This window comes from Nerophis ophidion, linkage group LG09 (assembly GCF_033978795.1).
Source record: "Nerophis ophidion isolate RoL-2023_Sa linkage group LG09, RoL_Noph_v1.0, whole genome shotgun sequence".
Lineage (NCBI taxonomy): Eukaryota > Metazoa > Chordata > Actinopteri > Syngnathiformes > Syngnathidae > Nerophis > Nerophis ophidion.
In genome coordinates, this window is record NC_084619.1 from 33,888,273 (window position 1) to 33,904,707 (window position 16,435).

Below are 16,435 nucleotides of genomic sequence, written 5' to 3' on the forward strand. Positions count from 1 at the left end.
ATTGTATATGACCGATTTGATTAGAGCAAAACACAACAGTGTTTTTTAAATATCAATGTTGGGGACCAGACATCAAAACACTCCACTTCTGGCGTCAGTCCCAGCCAACCTATTGCACGTACCTGCTGTCATACCAAAAAAGCGGCCGAGGAAGCACGATAAACCTGAAGGATTCCTTGTGAAGGTCAAGGCTTACCGCAGATCTACTTCTGGAGTTGGATTACGGTGGATTCAGCCCATTGTGCCAGCACGACTGTACATCGGCCTTGGTCACTTGCCGCTGGAGACGCCACTCTGAAGACGTCAGAACAGACGCCGCATTGTGGAAGATGAGGGATGATGAGGATCTGACGCTCTGTCTCAGCCTACTGAATGCTAGATCGCTAGCGAACACGACATTTCTCCTAAATGAATTTTTTTACCACACATCAACTGGATCATGTGAAAAGAGAAACTGGAAATTGTGATGTATCATGGTGTATGCTTGCATGTTCGAAATAAACTCAAACTCATATGTTGCTCACAGAGACGTGGCTCCAAGCCGATGAGTTTACTGCCTTTTTAGAACATTTACCTCTTGAATGCCCATTTTTGAGTATGCCTTGTACCACTGGTAGAGATGGCGGGCTACCAACAGTGCACAAATCCAGCTTCATCTACAACAAGGTACTGATAGATTATTTTTCCAGCTTTGAGCTTCAGACATTTATTAGCAAACTCGAAAATCCGATCTTGTGGGCACTGGTTTACCGCCCACCAAAATATGATAAATGTCACAACGCGGGCGCATTCCTCTGTATACTATCCTGCACGCTCCGCTCCTCAGCACGCTTCCAGTAGCACTGCTCTCATCGGCCCGCTCTCGTGCGTGCGCTCACCAGAGCGCACTTCTCCATCTCCTTACCATGAATTGATTAACGTGGACCCCGACTTAAACAAGTTGAAAAACTTATTCGGGTGTTACCATTTAGTGCTCAATTGTACGGAATATGTACTGTACTGTGCAATCTACTGATACAAGTTTCAATCAAAAACTTCTGCCAACACAGCAGTTCCAAATCTGTAATCAATACACCCGATGCTGATGAGCCCCCAGCGCATCTTAAGCCAGTGCAACCTGCGTTCCAGGGCTAGAACGTTACTACCTGATTCTGTACAGTAAGCCTACACATTCCTAGCCCTTTGTTTACTCGCTCTCTGTGTTTCCCCTCCTCAGTGCTCATTGTCTTGTGTGTCTGTCACCATCCAGCAGAGTTACTCCATTTCCTGGTTTTCAAGCTTTGTGTCTCGTCTCCACGAAAACCCTCTGGTTCCCTGGCTGCCTTCCTGGATCTCGACATCTCGCCTGGACACGGACCTTGACGCCTCTCTCCTGCCCCTGACCTCCTGCCTGTCCCTGGACTTCTGCAACTCGCTCCACATGCACCTTAAACAACTCCTGGTAACCCTCCTCATATAATCACTTCACATAGTCTCACCACACATATTTGGATTAAGTTACACGCCTCATTCCTTTGTTATAATAGAGCTAAACGACGTCCTTGCCTCTGTGCTGTCTTCTTCACCCGTTGTACCGTAACAATAACAATAACAATAACAATAACAATAACAATAACAATAACAATAACATACAGAACTTCACAGACTTTGTAACAGGTATAGCTTTTAGCTACAATCAATTTTTAATAGCTGTGATTTTAATATCCATTTTTGCTCTGAATGGTGCCTAATAGACTCTTTTTGATTTGACGCACTCAGTGTCTAACCTGACTCTCGCTAGATCCTTGTAGTTCGCTGAGCTCCACACAAGGATCTGGGCTCCAGGGCATTGCAAACTCCTTCAAAATAGCAAAAAATAATGAACCAATCCAATCACATACAATGATTTTTTTTTTTACAAGGCCCCGCCTTCTGAAGTACATCTCCTATTGAGAAGTCCCAGATCCTTGTGTGGCGCTCAATGAACTACAAGTATCCGGCGAGAGTCAGGTTAGTCGGTGTCGGCCTCAACTCATGAAAAAGGACACACACTTAGTGTTATCTTTTGGCTGCAATGTGTCTGAAGTTGAAATTGTTGAAACACATTACTCGGATCATTTTGCTATTTGGTCTTCTGTAACGTGCTTACAAAGCCAGGGTATGTCGTGCGCGCAAACTGCATCATCGTTTTCCAAATCCATAACTTCATCTGAGATCCTATCTTATTGTGATTTGCTTAACTCCACCCCAGATAAACCGCTCTCTTATTTTATTAACACATGCATTGAGATCCTGGCCCCATTGAAACGGACACACATCAAATCAATGACGCAGCCGTGGCTGAACAAGACCACCTGCGAGCTCCAGCGTGCGTGTTGACACGCTGAGCGGAAGTGGAAAAAAGACAACCTTTTTGTCTCTCTACAAATATTAAGGGACAGTGTAGTAGAATATGAAAGGGCTATCAAAGCAGCAAAAAGCACCTATCTTTCTAATATTGTGTATAACAATAGCCATAAACCACAGGTGCTATTTAACACTTTGAACTTGCCTATTAATCCACTGAACTCCAACAATGTGGTGCTTTCTTCTACTCTCTGCAAACATTTTTTTTGTTATTTTTCATTGATAAAATATCCATTATTAGACTGTTCCTTCCTGCTGCTGTAGTCTCAGTGGAAATATGTCCTTCTGCCTTAGAGTGTTTTGAGCCAGTGTCCCTACCTGAATTAACAAAAATAGTTAAACAGATAAAACCCAGGGGTTGATCAAGGGTGATGGGTCAAATGCAGAGAATAATTTCGCCACACCTAGTGTGTGTGTGAATCATTGGCACTTTAACTTTAACTTAACTTCTGCATGACCATTGGACATGATCCTATATCGGATTTTTAAAAAATGTTTTTATCCAAAGTCCTAGAGAAGGTTGTTTATGATCGACTTCTTTGTTATCTTAAGTCAAATCATTTTTGGGGAAAAATTCCGTCTGGTTTTAAATCACAGCATAGCACAGAAACTGCCCTTTTAAAGGCCTACTGAAATTAGATTTTCTTATTTAAACGGGGATAGCAGGTCCATTCTATGTGTCATACTTGATCATTTCAGGATTTTGCCATATTTTTGCTGAAAGGATTTAGTAGAGAACATCCACGCTAAAGTTTGCAACTTTTTTTCGCTAGTAAAAAACCCTTGCCTTTACCGGAAGTAGCAGACGATGTGCGCTTGACGTCACCCATGTGATGGCTCCTCACATCCTCACATTGTTTATAATCATAGCCTCCAGCAGCAAGAGCTATTCGGACCGAGAAAGCGACAATTTCCCCATTAATTTGAGCGAGGATGAAAGATTTGTGGATGAGGAAAGTTAGTGAAGCACAAAAAAAAAGAAAAAAAAAAGCGACGGCTCCAGGCGGCGGCAGTGGGACCGTTTAATTATAATTAGACACATTTACTAGGATAATTCTGGAAGATCCCTTATCTGTTTATTGTTTTAATAGTGTTTTAGTGAGATTGTAAAGACATACCTGAAAGTCGGATGGCTGCGGTGAACGCCAGTGTCTCTCAGAGAAGCCGATGGAGGAGCCAAGATCACAGCTGCCTCTTTGAGCTGCAGGAGGAAGTCCCATAATCCACTGAAGTCTCCGGTAAGAGCCGACTTAAAATCACAATTTTCCCATCCAAAAACTTGCTGGTTGACATAGAAAACATGTTCGCTTGACCGCTCTGTGTTAAAGCTTCACAACAAACAAAGAAACACAGGTTGTGTCTCGGTTGCTAAAGACAGCTGCAATCCACCGCTTTCGAACAACAGTATTTATATTTATAGTCTCCATCAGGGGCGTCACTAGACCTAATACTGTACTGGGGCACAAATAATTCATGTGAGCGTGCAAAGCGGACAGGCAAAAACATATTTTAGCACTTATTTATCATAAAAAATACATAAATAGTGCTTTAAACTATGAAATCATATCAGATTATGTTGTATGGATCTTTGATTAACCACCTGAAATTAATTAATGCATTTGACCTACTTGTGCACTTTTTTACTCCAGACTTCTAAACTGCAACTGGTAAAAGCAAAAAGGAAGAGCAATGAATCTTTTTGAAATATTTATTGCAGTAATCATCTGCAAATTTAACATCTACAAAAGTAAAACAAAAAATAAAGCACCCCTACATCTCTGGGTTCTTTTATATTATTTAATTTTCATTTATGGCAATGTGGCTAATCCTATTTCAGATACACAAAACTATGAAATATACACAAAACAATAAAGTCACAGTAGTAGAATAAATGAACAACTGTTGTGTGTCTGTTCAGGGAATCATTTTCTGAGAAGTAAACTGTAAAGTCTTGTTTTCATTTTTGCAAAGTGGTCAATCACTCTGGACAGACATGTACATTACAGTAACTGTTATACAGTTGACCAGTGGTTCCCAACTGCTAGGTCGTGACATAAAAGTGGATTGTGTGTCATTTTCAGTGAGTCGCAGTCAGATGTGTGCATAAATAAAAAAAAAAAGTTTAGGGAGAAAAAAATCTAACTGTGGCAACAAAACCAGATATTTTTAGCCATTTTTCTAGTGACTATTAGTGAGTATTTTATCAAAAGGCAAAGCAACTAACAAGTTGGAGGAGGACTCAGGACAGACATGGAAATATATTTTTTAAAATCTGAATGGGGCAACAAAACCTGATATTTTCAGCCATCTTTCTGAAAACAAATACTGAAATGTTACTATTTTTTCTGGAAACAAAACCAGATGCTTTAGCTGTAGCCATTTTTCTGGTGACAAAACAAGTCTACTGTGCTATTTTTCTGTGAAATAAACTTGAATGATTTAAAAATTTGGCGCACGACCTTATGATAGGGAAAAATGTTTTTCTTCCTGAAGATAAACCATTTGAGAAGCACTCAACTCACACATGCTTACTCCAAATCATCATTGATGCAGAGGTCCTGAGCAGAACCAGCAGACAATAACCAACATTATGTTTCATGTTCATTGGAAATTCCCCCGACAGCTCGTACAGCAAATGAATGTTTGTTTTGATACAAGGAATAATGTTAGCTAACTTAGCATCAACTTAAGACAATGATGTTGCCTAGCTAGCTAGGACTTCACTTACATCTCTCTTTCCTCCCTTCTTCTTCCCTGCTGCGGGCGAATAACTTTTTAAAACCATCTAGGAGTTACAGTTTGAGTCAAATCAAAATCAAAATAAGGTAATTAACAAATTGTTGTTGGCTAACGTCACCTACCTCACGCAGTGATTCTCACCCCCCCCCTCTCTCTCTCTCTGTCTCTCTCTCAACTGAAGTCTCGATCCACACGTGAATAAATTACCATATTAAGTAGCCATGTCCTCATTGTTACGTGGAGTGAATACAGTAGCAATCAATTACCATACTAAGTAGTATGTGCGCTGTTGTCTATGTTATGTAGACTTAAAACTCTGAAGCGTTTTTTTTTTATTGGCGAAAGTTTTACTGTGGCACTGCAGATCAACAGTGGGGCACGTCTCCCAGTGAAATCTGTCTGGCGACGCCCCTAGTCTCCATTATTAATTGAACACATTGCAAAAGATTCAGCAACACAGATGTCCAAATAACTGTGTAACTATGCGATGAAAGGTGACGACTTTTAGCCATAAGTGTTGCATGGCTAATATGTCCCCTCCAACCCGAGACGTCACGCGCACACGTCATTATACGCGTCATCATTCCGCGACGTTTTGAACAAGAAACTCCGTGGGAAATTAAAAAATTTAATTTAGTAAACTAAAAAGGCTGTATTGGCATGTGTTGCAATGTTAAGATTTCATCATTGATATATAAACCTTTAGACTGTGTGGTAGGAAGTAGTGGGTTACAGTAGGCCTTTAAAAGTTTTTAATGACCTGCTTTCAGCTGTGGACTCAGGTCAATCTGCAGTTCTTGTGCTTCTAGTTTTTAATGATGTTTTTTGATACGGCCGACCACTGCATTCTTTTAACTCTCCTTGAGTTTTGTGTGGATATTAAGGGTACAGCTCTCAAATGGTTTCAGTCTTTTTTGACCAGCAGGAGTTTTTCTGGTAACCTAGGCCAGTACTCCTTGCCTTAAGTATGATGTACCCCAAGATTACATTTTGGCACCTGTCCTTCTTTCTTGACGCATGCTTCACCTGGGCTCAGTTATTAAAAAGCACAATGTCTCTTGTCACTTTTTTTTCCAGATGATATTCAAATATATCTGCCTTTAACGGTAAGCAAATAATCAGGTTGCTATGACTACTCTGCAGAACAGTTTGCATGACATACAGGAATGGTTATGGGCTAATTTTTTATACTTAGAAAACCCAAACCATAAATCGTCATATTTGGTCAAACAAACCCGCTGCAAGGACATGACAGTGCTATTGGTCCTCTGTCCTCATATTGCCACAAATCAGCAAGGAGCCGAGAAGTTATTTTTGACAGCTTGCTTAAGCTGGACGGACAAATTAGCTCTGTCATTAAATCTAGCTTCTTTCAGCTACGACTCCCTGCAAAAATAAAACTGTATTTTCCACAGACTGACTTTGAAACTTTGCTTTGTGACGTCACTCCTGGTTTACTGTAAAATTTTGTACGTAGGCCTGGATCAGGGCTCTCTCCAGCAGCTGCAGCTCTTGTGGGATTCTGCTGCTCGTCTTTTAACCAACACTTAATATTGCTGACAAAGCAGTATAATGCTTAGATTAAGTGAGCCTTTATTCTGCCATTATTCATTTATCCATCCATCCATTTTCTACCGCTTATTCCCTTTTGGGGTCGCGGGGGGCGCTGGCGCCTATCTCAGCTACAATCGGGCGGAAGGCGGGGTACACCCTGGACAAGTCGCCACCTCATCGCAGGGCCAATTATTCATTTATTCTATTGTAATTGAAAAACATGTTTTATTCTCTATCCATATTCCAAACTGACCACAACTCTCAAAAGCCAACATTTTCAATGGAGAAGCAAGTGTCAGTACACGCTTCGTGGAAACATCCGTCTATTACTCGACACATGCTTCCAAGCCATAGAACCTTTTGTCACATTACCAGTCTATGATGCTATACTGAAAGTGTATGTTTATTTCTAAAGAAGTTTTGTTTCATGTGCACCTTCTAGCTGCACTCGCCTTCTTTTGTTAACTAAATGTTAACTATTTTACCTACATTCTGACTGCCGTTTTCTGCATCCTTAAGGTAACGCTGCAAGCTTTGCTTTTCAATTCTTACAGAATGATCCAGCGAGTGAGTGACCCCACAGGGACTTCAGTTTACTAGTTAGTGGAAGAGCCGGTCACTCAGGAAAAGGCTCGTTCTGCAGGCCAGGCCAACATGTTGGACAATATATTGCTTGATGGCTACATGGCCAGACTCCTCTGCTCCCTTCTAACCAACCTGTCGTCTATGGGCCATTCTGGGGAGATCTGGAATCCGTCCCTTCAAGAGGTATGGGGGGTTGGGTAGCTTTGCTACTGGGACACACAGCTACTTTCTGCAGTGGTGACACCATCCACAACGCCTCACCTTGCATTTCTTCCTGTTTCGGTGTGGTCATCCATGATTCCACCCGTGGGCCTGCCTCCTGTGGTGACACCATCTACAACGCCTCACCCAGCATTTCTTTCTGTTCCGTTGAGGTCGTCCACAATGCCGCCATCCTACTCTCCAGCTCCAATGACATTATTCGCCACGCCGCTGCCAGTCCTTCTCGGTCCGGTCAGATCGTCCAAGTGGAAGCGGCCATGGTCTGCGCCTCCTGTGCTCAACCTCCATAGCGGCAGTGGCTCGCTCACCTTTTTCGTCAGTGACAGTGGCACTTTCGACTTCCATGACAGATGCATGACCTTGCTGGTTTTGGGGACACATAACCGTTGTCCTGGCCAAGGGCTGTGGCAGCAGTCTGGTGGCCCTCTACCAAGACCTCCCTCCACCCTCCCCTGATTACGGACTTGCTTATTTTTTGTTTGTTTTAGGGGGCATCCTGTCATGACTTACCTAACAGTGTGGACTTGTGTTGGTTTCTCCCTTGTGTGTGGTGTTTGAGTTCATGTCCAGTGCTTTTAATTTATTTTTCACTTCTGCTTTCTACCACTGAGCGCTGGCTCCCACACCTGTTGCTGATTCGAAACCGAGACACACCTGTTCTTAGTTGCTAACCATGCTCATATACAGTATATGCCAACCCTGTCTATTAGACGGGGATGGATCATTGTACTTTCTACACGGTTTTTCTGTTTCCATGTAAATGAGTATTCTCTGTCAAGTTACACAGTGTTGGCTGCTCTATTGAATGTGTAAGTTTATTTCTAATGAAGTATTGTGTCTTGTGCACTTTCCTAGCTGCATTCGCTTTCATTTAATAAATCAAATTGTCTTTTCCTTACATTCTGCCTGCAGTTTTCTGGTTCCTTGGGGTCACGCTGCAAGCTACGCTTCCCAACCCTTACATATTGATTACTGCTTAAAAAGACCACTTTCAGTGGGCACTGTTAGATGACTCACTTTCACCAATCCAACGAAAGCACTACTGCTGTTTAACTCCGTTTTACTAATTCAACAGAGCCCGGCAGTCACATGGCCACACTCAACCCTCACACTGTAAAAAGTGACGCAATGTCAGACAAAGCAGCACAAATCTGGAATGTTTACTTGCAAACCATGTGCTCAATATGTACTCTGTATGTACATCCAATCTGATTCAGGTTTATTTGCAGAGCCTTTTAAAAATAACCACTTTGTAATATAAATGTTTTAGAGAATAATGATTAAAATACACTAATACAATGCACATAACCTCACCTTAGACAATAAGATAAATCTAAAAAAATACCTAAAAGAAAAGTGAAGCATAAAAACATGGGTAAAAAGAAAAACTAAAGTAAGCCAAGATAAAAAACATACATTGGAATCAATAAAAACCTTCATTAATATCAAATTAAGCACTAGATAAGTAAGAATAACATCAACCACTTTAAAAGTACCAAAGGCCAAAAAAAAAGATATGGGTTTTAAAGAAGAGATTTAAAAACAGACAGTGAAGAGGTTTAATGTTCAAAACAAACCATTCCATGTTTTGGGGCCATAACAGTGAATACATGGTCACTTCTGACCTTAACATCAGTCTTTGGGTAAAGGTGTAGCAACTCAGAAGTCATATATTTAATATATTTAAAAACAAATACAATCACTTTAAAATGTATCTTAAAAAGGATGTTGCTGTTAATAATTATAAGCTAAAATAAAGAAAATGTAGTCAAATTTGGGTTAAAAGATGTGCAGCTGCGTTTTGCACCATCTGAAGACATGCATGTTCATCCCACTAACCCCTGAATTAAATTCATTACAGCTAAGATTTGACAACTATGTTAATCTGAAAAAAAAAGACATTTAAGCAAGTCTATTGACTGTTGCACATTAGTCACATATCATATTACATACTCAAATGTTACTTAAGATAAGGGAAAGGAAGAATATATGTTTTTGCTGTGGTGTATAATCTGAACTAAAATCATAGTTTTGGGGCTCCATAGGTACTGTATGTTAAGTAGAGATGGACCAAAAAGAAGATTTTGGGCTGAAACTGAAACCCAAAAATGAGGAAACCAAGGCAGAAAACTGAAATACTAAAATAAGTTATCGTGGCAATTATTATTGCTATTGTGTTTGTGAATGTGACGGTGTATCAATCAATCAATCAATATATATTTTTTATATAGCCCTGAATCACAAATGTCTCAAAGGGCTGCACAAACCACAACGACATCCCACATCACTCTGATCCTACATCAGGGGAAGAAAAATTTCAACCTAATGGGCACAATGGGAAATCTTGGAAGGGACAACAGATGTGGGGCCTTCTTCCCTGGATGAACTGTACAATGGGTACAGAGTGAATAGGGTTAATAACGTGAGAGTCCAGTCCATAGCGAGGCCAGCAGGGGATCTTCTTGCATGTAGACAAGTCAGCCGCTCAGAGACGCCAGCAACTGATGCAGAGGAGAGGTCCAGACTTGGAACAGCTAGCGCTCCCTTTGTGGAAACTGATCCGTGGACAACCGATAACATCTCTGCACGGGAAAGTGGAGCAAAGCAAAAGAGAGAGACAGCTGATCAACTGGTCTAACTGGTCTGGGACTTAAATGCTTCTACTGAGGTAGCATCTCTAACTGTTAGCAGTAGGGCATTTGAAAGTACTGGAGCCCAAATAGAAAACGCTCGATAGCCCACAGCCTTTTTTGGTCAATGGGAATCACTAATAAACAGGAGTTCTTAAAATGATCCGATCCACCTGTAGAACTCACGATCCACTCGTCCCTCTCTTGTTAACAAGACTCCGAGGTACTTGAACTCCTCCATTCGGGTAAAGATCTCTTCCCCAACCCAGAGATATCACTCCACCCTTTTTCGGGCGGGATCCATGGACTCGGACTTGGAGGTGCTAAGTCTTATCCCAGTCGCTTCACACTCTACTGGAAATCAATCCAGTGAGAGTTAAAGATCCTGGCCAGATGAACCCATCAGGACCACATCATCCGGAAAAGGCAGAGACCTAATCTTGCAGCCACCAAACAGGATCCCCTCAATGTCCTGATTGCGCCCAGAAGTTTTGTCCATAAAGGATATGAACAGAATCTGTGACAAAGGGCAGCCTTTGTGGAGTCCAACCCTCACTGAAAATGGGTCCAGTTTACTGTCGGTAATGCAGACCAAGCTCTGACACCCATCATACAGGGAGCAGACCGCCACAATCAAACAGTTCAATATTCTATACTTCCTGAGTACTCCCCACAGGAATTCCCGAGGGGATCGGTCGAAACTCTAACGTGCAGGTTTTGAGCAACAAGAATTGCCATTCCAGTCAGAGTGGAAGAGTGTCCAGCTCCTCTCGAAAGAACTACTTCCATAGCCCTTGCTGTACGTCAAAGTGAGTCCGAATATATCTAGCTGTAACTTCTCCATCTCGCGCACCAGCTCAGGCTCCTTACCTCCCAGCGAGATGACGTTCCACGTCCCAAGTGCTAGCTTATGTAGCTGAATATCAAACCGTCAAGTGCCCTGCCCAGCTTACCCTGCACCCCACCTCTATGCCCCCTCTTATGAGTGGTAAGCCCATTGGAGGGGGGTCTCACATTTCCTTTTCAGGCTATGCCTGGTTGGGCCCCATGGCGCCGGCCACTGCGCTCACCATCGAGCCCCATCTCCGGGTGAGAGACATCTGAGTCCTCATTGTTTCTTCATCATAAAGGTCTTCGAGCTGCTCTTTGTCTGATCCCTCACCTAGGACATGCTGGTCTTGGGAGACCCGACCAGGGGGCATAGAAGTTCCCGGACAATACAGATTATTTGGACACATAAACTCCTCTTCCACGATATCATGGCAGCTCAGAAATGAGGGCTGCTAAAGCATTGGTTATTAGTAACTTGACAATGAGTCAGAACTTCACATTTTATAAGGCAGTGATCGGACGTTTCTTTAGAGACTTAGACTTAAATTTAGATTTAGACTTATTTTTCTTGTCATTAAAATGTGAACATTACAGTCCAGATAAGAACAACAATGTGTTGCATTAGCTCATTGTAGTGCAGGATAAAAGAGCAAAAAAGTGCAGATATAAATAAATAGATAAGGGTCAATTATCCATAAACATTCTCTACAAAAACTAACAGCCACTCGTTAAGCGAGACTAATCTGCGATACCTCGGCCCGAAACAAGTACTCGTTGCCCAGACATCTTTCTGGCGAGATTACAAGTCTGAGCTATTTTCCTCTTGGTAATTTCTGAATGTATCATCCTCGTGTCATTGGAGCCAACATGTACAACCATGATTTCATTGCTAGTGGTGCATAGAGCCTGCCGTACGTGTTTACTAGGCATGTTGCGAGTAAGCTCCTTAAGACAAGCTTCAATTTCGGGTGCTGTGGCCCCAGGAATACACTTAATTATGGCTTGTTTACCAAGCAGCATATTCTGGGTGATGGAGTCCCCTATGACTAAGGTGTGGCGTCCGGTAGACTGGGGTGTGGGACTAGCTAAAGGGCTCAATCTATTATGCGTCTGAACCGATTCACTTAGGCTTGTAAGCCGCCTAGGGCTGCTACCACCTGAGCTAGTCAGCTCGGTACAGATAATGCTAGGAAACGTGTCCCCTGTGTCTAAAGTTACAAAATGACTCTGCTCTGACTGGCGGACACAGTCTTCTAGTAGAGCCAACCTATCCATGAGAACGGTGCACAAAAAACAGGCAGCCATACTCACTTTGTTTCTTTCGCTTAGTCGAGTTATTCCTATCTTCGGAGCACAGTGGTTACAGACCGGAACTAGCTTAGTTTTTCTAGCTCAGCAACTGTCTAGCTGAAAGTGAGGCGGTTAAACGGAGAGTGGGTACTTTGTTAGTTTGATTATATTAACAAATGCGTTGGAGAAGAAATAAAGAAAGCTGTAAAACAATTAGAAAGATAGCACTTAGCTTCAAACAAGGGCACTCACGTTTCGCCGACACCTGGAGTCACTGTGCAAAAAGACAACAACAAGCATTGGGCTTTTGAGACAACTGGCTGGATCTAGCTGGGGTGCTGGCGGTGTTATACTTTGTACAGCCACCCTTGCTTTGGTCCACTCTTCCGCTGAGTAGTAAATTTGAAGTGAATTTACCGTATATAGCGCTTTTCCCTATTGACTCAAAGCGCTTTACATAGTGAAACCCAATATCTAAGTTACATTTAAACCAGTGTGGGTGGCACTGGGAGCAGGTGGGTAAAGTGTCTTGCCCAAGGACACAACGGCAGTGACTAGGATGGCGGGGACGGGAATCGAACCTGGAACCCTCAAGTTGCTGGCACGGCCACACTACCAACCTACTCAGTGGCCTAATGGTAAGTGTCCGCCCTGAGATCGGTAGATCGTGAGTTCAAATCCCGGCCAAGTCATACCAAAGACTATAAAAAAATGGGACCCATTACCTCCCTGCTTGGCACTCAGCAATCAAAGGTTGGAATTGGGGGTTAAATCACCATAAATGATTCCCGGGCGCAGCACCACTGCTGCCCACTGCTCCCCTCACCTCCCAGGGGGTGATCAAGGGGATGGGTCAAATGCAGAGGACAAATTTCACCACACCTAATGTGTGTGTGATAATCATTGGTACTTTAACCGAGCTCTGCCGCCCCTGCACACCTGCTTGGTGTCGTCGTGCTCACACTCGTCTCATAGATAAGCCGATTAACGACGCTTTGCTTTTGGAGACTGGATGCTTGCGTCCCACACCAACGGACAATCTTTCCATCTTAGCAAGTATTCAACGATTTGAGCTTTGTTGCAAGAGAGCCATACTGTGTCTTGCATGCCGGGCACTGAAGCCTGGGAACCTTCTTCCTCTCCGGCTTCTGTCTCCTTCTCTTAGAGGACATCGGTAGCTTAAATCGAGACACCCATTTGTACCTGCTGCATTGGAATTGCTAAATGACTTCAACCTCTGAAAAGGCAGTGTAGCAAACTGGGCGGACAACAAATGGAAGAACATGGAATGGCGGGAAAACTCTTTTAGACTCCATGATTACATAACTGAGGCCAGTACATCACTAACGGTAATATGCTTTCCCAGGCCTGCTTGGGTCAGGCTTGATTGCCTTTGTACTGGCGTCTGCCTCCTCCGCTCAACTTTGTGCAAACATCATAACATCCTGTCCCATATACCGCCATCCTAACGGGAATCGTGGTCTGGCAGCTGTGGACAAGAACTTGGTCAGTTGGCTGTTAAACACTTGCCCAGCCATATTGTGGTTACACCTCTAATCAACATCTTTATCAACATCCAAACAAAGAGGAAGAAGAAGGTTTAAAGGGCGAACAACAGCAGCGTGAGGTGCAGACAATCCTCTAGTAGAGCTAACCTATCCATGAGAAAGGTGCACAAAAAACAGGCAGCCATACTCATGTTGTTTCTTTCGCTGAGTCAAGTTATTGCTGTCTTCGGAGCTCAGTAGCTTCGGACCGGGATTAGTTTAGCTCTGCCAGCTTAGCAGTTAGCTAGCTGAAAGAGAGGCGGTGAATAAGAGAGTGGGTTCTTTGGAAGTTTGATAAGACTACTAAATATGTTGGAAAAGGATTAAAGACAGATGTACAACAATTAGAACCACACAGATAGAAAGATAATCCTTACTGTAGCTCTGAGTGGCATACCTTGGCAAAAATAAGGCATTGCAATTGCACATTTTAGTGTTTATCATTGAAACCATAAAACAATGAAAATTATGAAAATAAGTATGATTATTTATGTCCATATTCATGAATATCTGCAACAATACAGGTGTAAAATTGCCAAATTATCCCACAACTGCTAATTTCCCTCTGTTGAGCCCAAGCAGGTAACAGAAATAAGATAACAAATACAAAAGCACAAATAAAAACATTAAAAAAAAATGAAAATAAATATAATAAGAGACAGAGACATGCTACTGGTATTGCAACAATATCAAATGAAAATAATGATGCATTGTGAAGGCCAAATACTGGATGGCGTCACAGTCAACGTGCTTGAGAGTACTTTCCTTTTCTGTGCTGTTTTTCAAATAATCAGAATGTCGAAGGGAATGTTTTGATTTTTAATTCGTCTGTTAGAATAATTATGTGTAAGTTATCACACAACTCTTATGTTTAAAGACCGTTGCTATAGTTATTATTAATTGTGCTGAAGTTGTACTTTCTATCTCTGCAAAGGGGAAAACTTGCAATCCAAAGATTGCGAGTCGTCTCGTATCAGTGTTTGTGTCCAGACCTGGCCTGCTGACTGCCAAGGGCGAACATCCTATTCGTGCCGCAGGCAAAACAGAGATTGGGCGATATCACGAATGTCAGCACATTTGTATTTCTGAATAGTCATATATGGTGTCTAACTTGGGATGCTGAAATTACCCCCCTTCCTTCAGAAGCAACCTATGTGATGTAACCAGGAACCTCCAAAATACAAAGAGGAGCATGTGGGACTGGACCTTAGAGCGTTGTGGGAGACTGTAATTGGGTGTGCAGCCCCAAACTTCTCCCCTCATTGAGCTAAATTGAACTCTGTCTGCATGATTCCTTTTTTCTTGTCTGTTTAATAGATGTCATCAGTGTTTGAACCTGACATTGTCATACAGCATTCAGAGCTGTGTGCAGCAAGAAGGGTCCTGATATTACCAATGCAGCTACATGCGACCAGAAAGATTTCTAACTTTAACTACGAAGTAAAACTCTAGTAGTACAAGAGGTTAGTTCCAAAACATAAAGAAATTGCGCATTTTGTGATAAAAGCATGAAATTTGGTACACTTATAGCCAACGGCATTCTCAAAAGATTTAGATGTGGAGCCATCATAATTTTTCAACATGGCACCCATGGCAGCCATTTTTCAAAATGTCCACCAGCAACAACTGTTTTCTTATGAATGATGGATTTAATATGATATTTCAGACTTATTTACCATTCATACTACCTGGTAAATGTCTTTTGGATAGTGGAACATTTTCATTGAAAATTCAAAATGGCCGCCAACTGGTTAGATATGGATAATCTCTATGTTTAATTATACATTTATCTTGATGCAGAATTTGAATTGGAAACTTTGGAATTTCTAAGAATCTTCTTTCCATCTCAAAATACTCATGTTAAGCAAGGGAAACCTAGGGTCTATCACCAGGGAAGACTAGTCACACTCGCCTTCACAGACACAAAGGGCTGTGCACTGTAAGTGGAATTTTTTGCACTTACACTGCCCAACACAACCCTTCTTGCATTTGCATGAGACAAGTTCATAACTTGACTGGCCTGCATCTGGTAGGCATGTCCAGAAGGATTCATAGTCCCCCTCAGGTGACTTTGACCAGCCCCATTCGGACGGTGAAGGTCGTTCTGGTGTTGACACCAGGACTGTACCCTACACGTGCCCTCCTTGGTGTACAGCTCTCTTAACATGCTCTTCTAGGGCAGCCTTGGTAGGGGGGATTGTTTGCACATTGTGCCTCTTTGCAAATAACTTCCTCCTTGCCGTATTGATTTCTGTACTTGTGCTGGTTCGGTCATAGACTAAGATAACACACCTCTCAATTGTGGCCATTACCTCCTGTGGTATGTCATCTGGGGCTGAAGACACTTTCAACAGGGCATGTGTAAGTTCTAGAAGCACAGACCATACAGCCCATGCAGTCTTTTTCCCATGGCCAACAAAGCCTGACACAGTGTCACAACCCGTCAATGCATGGAACACTGGTAGTGCACATGCTTTCTCGGGCCCGAGCCCTACTGCAATTTCATGGGCTGCCAAATATCGAAAATTCTTACCAGTACCAAAAGCCAACCAAAGCTCATCCTCTGGTTGTAGAGTCTGAGCCTCTGCCACAGACAGCACCACAACATCAGTATCAACTGTTTGAATCATAATTTTGTGGTGGCCGTTTCTT